At 43.3% G+C, this 5,607-nt stretch overlaps 1 protein-coding gene across 2 annotated transcripts in view; it reads right to left on the minus strand.

Annotated features, from left to right (window-relative positions):
- Positions 1–5,607, minus strand: part of Dhfr (dihydrofolate reductase) — a 13,166-nt gene that overhangs the window by 1,224 nt on the left and 6,335 nt on the right. The window lies entirely within an intron of this gene.

A 5,607-nucleotide genomic window follows, 5' to 3' on the forward strand; every position in this document is an offset into this window, starting at 1 on the left:
ATGTGGTGCTGGGGGATTGAACCGCGGTCCCTGTGCTTTGCTAAGCTTGTTCTAAGTAGGTGCTTTAGACCACTGAGCCATCTCACCAGCCCCCGTGTTTCTTATTGAGGCCAGGTGCTTGGTAGTTTTTCATTTACTTAACTGGTTTTTTTTTTGGGGGGGGTTGGCCCACTCAGCCCACCCTGAGGGAAGAGCTGGCCAGGCATGTGGTGCCGGGGACTGAAAAGAGGTCCCCTGCGCTTGCTAAGCTTGCCTAAGCAGGCACTTTAGACCGCTGAGCTGTCTCCCAGCCCCAATTAACTATTTTTTTTTCCAGTATGAAACTCAGAATCTTGCGCTTGCTAGGCAGACACTTATGCCACTGAGCTATTTCCTCAACCCTGTTTAACTGTTAAAAAGTACATTTGTTAAAGGGCATCTTTCCTGGAGTTTGCTTACCAGGTTTGAGTCACTGATACAAAATAACTTCCATATGTGCCTTTAATTATATAGGATAAAGTTTTAATTTTTAGCCGTTTACTAACATGGAAATCTAATCTGCCCTGCAACCGACTCCAGTCTGCTCCATGCCCATTTACTATATTTTACGTCCTGTTTCATCTCCCTCAGGTGGCTTGGGATAGGGAACAGTCTTTTTCCTTCTTATGTGGGGTGCAAAAGTGCTCTAAATCAGAACAGGTTGGGTGCCCGTGTCATAGGCAGATCTAGGGGGTGGTCCCAGCTCTAGCTCCCTGTGTGGCGGGGTCAACACCCCTCACCAAAAAAAGGTGAAATAACTTTTAAAAAAGCAACAGTGCCTATAAGGAAGTGGGTTCGACTCTCAGGAGCACGGAGCATGCCAGCCTGAATGTGGACAGCGCACCTTAGTACTACGGTCTTGTCTCAAATCACCACCTTACAGTGCTACTCGATTGTGAGACAGGGTCTTGTGTGTGTGTGTGTGTGTGTGTGTGTGTGTGTGTGTGTGTGTGTTTTGGGGAAGGGTCTACAGTGTGTTCAGGGTCTCACTACTAGATCAGACTCATAGTGATCCTCCTGTTTACAGCCTCCCAAGTGCTGGGATTACAGGCGCGCCACCACACCCAGTCTCAATTGCCATCTCAGTGTGCCCTGGGGGCGGGGCTGGCACGGCTTGCCTGATCAAACCCCCCACCCCTGCGCCTCTTGCAGGCACTTTAATTTGCTGAGCTATTTGGCCAGCCCTTTTTTCAATCTGGAAAAAGCTATTCTCCCTATGTGAAGTTGGGTAAAGCCCGCCTCTGGGACAGCCTGCCGTCACCTACCAGTGATCCTCCTGCCTCAGCATCCTGAGTGCTGGGATTCCAGGGGCGCGCCACCATGCTCAGCAGAAAAATAGCAGCATTTTTTGCCTTCACTTCCTGCACTCCCCTTCCAGGATACACCTGCCTCATCGCCGCTCCCTGCTGACCCTATGCTTATTGGTTTATCTTTAGTGAAGTTCAACTTTCTGCTAGCAACTTACTAGTAGTTTTGCCGTTTCTTACGCCAGCTGCCCCAGCAGGAATATTCTGTGCTAAGCATATTATTTGGTCAGTTTACTCCATTTCACTGGAGCATTTCCTACAGTAGTTTATAATAAAAATATGCAGAGGAAGCTCTGAAGTTGTGCGCATGCTTGCTTGTTTGGCTTTACTTGAAAGTAGCTTTCTAAAGTCGGAAGGCATGGTTCTGTTATTTCTTCTCTGCTTGATACTGGATATTGAACTCAGGGGCTCACACAGGGTAGGCTGGTAAACACTTCAGCACTGAGCTAAAATCTCCATGTCTTTTTACTTATTTTTGATAGGTTCTGGCCTTAGTATAAATTGCTAAATCATTATGGTGGTTATCTAATGGCTGAAGTCCTTAAAACAAAAGCCCATCTTCCCAAGAACACCTCCCCGCTCTTCTCCAACTCAGTCCAGGTTGCAATTTCCTTTCGCCCTTCCTGTCATCTCAGAGAAGACCCCGAATCAGCTACTCAGGTATATCTAAACATCCCCTTCACATTCCACCCCTGGGGACCGGGGAGATCGCTCAGTGGAATAAGTGCTTCCCTGGCAAGCACAGGGGCCTGAGTTCAATCCCCGGTTCCACTAAATAAATAAATAAATAAATAAATAAATAAATAACCAACCCCACCCCTGGCCAAAGGCCATAAAATGCTTCAGTCTCCCTTTGTTCTAATCCACAGAATTCCTTATTTTCCCAAGTTCTCTCTGTGTCCTCCAAGATAATAAAACCCCTTTCCCTTTTTCCTTCTGTCTGTTTCTCTGTTGTGCCAGGCGCCTGAGAAAACCTATCAGTTTTATGATGGGGTCTTTTCTTTTGGTGGAACAGGGGATTGAACTCAGGCCCTTGCACTTGCCAGGCAAGCACGTACCCTACTGAGCCATCTCCCCGGCCCCTATGATGGGATGGGGGGCGGCTTGCTAAGGACACATGATCCTCCTGCTTCAGCCTGGGTAGCTGGGACTACAGGTGTGTGCCATTGCACAAAGCAGTTGAGCTTACTTCCTTTCTCCTTCATTTACACTTTTATTATTTAATTAAGAGAAGAAAGAAGTTATCTGGCTTTCTTCATATCAAGCAATACTTTCACATTTTAAAGTTTGTCCCAGTTCAGGGGCTGTACCGGAAGTGGTACTAAGGCACCCTCCCTTGTGGCCACACCCACTGGCTCTGCTCTTTCCACTAGGGACTCCTGCCATTGGGGGACGTTTCCATAATGAGCTAAATAAAAAAAATCTGTCTGTCTGTCTGTCTGTCTGTCTGTCTATCTATCTATCTATCTAGGCTGGCAAAATAGCTCAGCAGTATAAGCAGTATAAAGCGCGTCTTAGGCAAGCTTATGCAGGCTCAGAGGACTGAGGTTTGATCCCCTGCACCACATGCCATGCCAGCCCTGACATCAGGGTGGGCAGAGCCAGGGATATATATATATATATATATATTTCAGGTTGTTTGCATATGAAACATCAATTGATAAGTTTCTTGAGACAGTCTTTTTTTTTTGGTACTGGAGATTGAACTCAGGACCTTGTGCTTGCCAGGCAGGCACTTAAGCCGCTGAGCTATCTCCTTAGCACCGACAAGTTTTTTTTTTTTTTCTGATTCCACGTTCATGTTGCTGGAGAAAGCCTGACCAAGCTCAAATGCTAATCTGGCCTTAGTTGCAAGTATTATAGGTCATTTCATGCTTTGCCTACTGAAAGGATGGCCCTGGTTTGATGCAATCAGAACAGTACGCAGAAGCAGCATCCTCTTCTTAATACTGTTACATACTTCATACTTTGGAGCCATCAACACAAAAATCCTTGATAAGGCTGAGATAAGGAATAAATTAATGTAGCTAAGAATGCCACAATACTTTTTTTTTTTTTTGTGGCAGGACCGGGGATTGAACTCAGGACCTTGCGCTTGCCAGGGAAGAGCTTATTCTACTAAGCCATCTCCCTAGCGTCCACAATACTATTTTGCTTAAGCTTTTTTCACCCTCATTTTTGATTTTTAATAATCCATGTTTGTCTTTCCTTCACCCAAGTCTTCTAGGTAATGAAATGGACTTTTGAGAATATCACTTTGATTCGGTGTTTTCCATCTAGCAGGATGCTTGCAGATCCCTTTCCATGTTTTGCTGATTTTCTTTTTGGGTCAAATGCATTGGACACACTTTGCCATGGATCCATACTCAGTCCTCTGGCCATCTGGGGTTCAGCAGAAGTCTGTTCTCTGTGTGTACCAGTTCCGGTGCTGTACTGGACATGGTGCTGAAGCACCTTTCCTCATGGCCACACCCACTGGCTCTACTCTTTCCACTAGGAACTCCTGACATTGGGGAATTTGCCTGCTGGCCCAAGCATCTCTTCCCTGAAACTCTCAGGAGGAAATCTGACTGGGCTAAGTGGTTTTTTTTTCCCCCATAATTTTATTGAGAAACAAATAGCAATGAGACAGTTTCAAACCAAATTGGTAGGACAGTTTCAACAATCAACGAATTACATAATTCTTCCCAGTGGTTAATTGCTGTACAAGAGGCGGACTTGACATCCCATTCACAAACACCACTAAAACAAATCCCTCTATTCATTAAAAGATTGTAACTGTATATCTATCGTAACCATCCTGAATACACAGATACAAAATGGACATTCATCTGTATCCCCTTTTTTTTGGTTAAGTTCCATCATTTAAATATTATAGGTGTGTAAACTCAGCAAAATATTCTAAAAGAGTTCAGTAGTCCATAATAGTATTGGGTCTTCCTCTTCACTGGCAATGTCAGACATTGTTGACCTGAGTCCCCTACAGCTCAACATAACACCAAGGCTTTACTTCTTATACTTTGTTTTTGTACTTTTCTGCTGGATGGTTAAGATCAAGGTAAAGCAGGACCTATGCAACAAGAGTTGTCTAATAAGGTCAGTGAAATCCCCTCAGGATTTATCCTGAGATCCTATACCTCAGATTGTAGAACCTTTGTCAGTGTCAGCCATGTGGAGTCACGGCCATTGCTTGGCCAATGTGCTCTCTGTGAAAGCCTGAGAGAATGTTTTCTCTCCATGTGACTCTCAGGCACACTCCACATCATCGATCACTTTCCTCTTTGGCCCCATAATCTCCTTGATCAGAAAATTTGGGACACTACCGAGTTACATGACGTTACAGTACAAGTTTTCGTATGTCCTGAGTCTTATTTGACCTTGGAAGGATAGGGCCAAAATGTTGGCTTTCCTTATAGCCCTCCTTTTTCTCTAATTTTGGTCTGCAAACTTAGGTTGTTAACCCTTCAGAAGAGAAGCTTATTGTTATTACCATACAACCTAGGCTGTTAAGCTTAACCTCACTATCAGTCTGAATATCAAACATCTTAGGCATAACATGGAACAGATATTTTTCATCAAGTATTGATATGTTGAATTTTAAGTCCCTATAGAATATGATTAAAAATATTTGAAAATTAGAATATATTTTTAAAAATAGGCATAAAGAATTATATACTTCTTATGTTTACACATAAGTCTAAAAATCTAAGCATATACAACCTTGAATCAGGACAGTCCCACAATATTTCTTTTCCTATCTCTTGCCTTCATTCACGACCCCCTTCTTTTTGAACAATCATCTACCTGAGAAACAGCACAGCAGCAACTGGCATGTCAAGACAAACAGCCCGTATTCAGAAGACCAGAATGACAGGCACTCCAAGCATGAAACTACTATTACAGATTACCATCTGCAGTGCAGTTGCTTAGTTCACAGATATCAGCATATATAGTTAGTCAGGGTGAGAATCTTTCCAATTAACTGCTAGATTAAAAAATCTTCTGGAGATTCTCAGGATCATTGCCTTGCTCATCTTCTACATATAACTGTATGGCTTGACATTGTCATGTTTCCTAGCTCTTCTCCTTTCCCTCTTTTGATTAGTTAGACCTAGAGATCCTGCTTTCCTTTTACTTGTATTATACTTTTTTATTTGTATTTCTTCCTTTTAGTTCTTATACTAGGGAAACTATACAATATTTACACATGTGTGTCTGGTTTATTTCACTTATGAGTATATCTTCAAGTGGCATCCACTTCAATATAAAGGCTTCGAGTTTA

The sequence above is a fragment of the Octodon degus genome, unplaced genomic scaffold (assembly GCF_000260255.1).
Source record: "Octodon degus isolate 3935 unplaced genomic scaffold, OctDeg1.0 scaffold00129, whole genome shotgun sequence".
NCBI classification, from domain to species: domain Eukaryota; kingdom Metazoa; phylum Chordata; class Mammalia; order Rodentia; family Octodontidae; genus Octodon; species Octodon degus.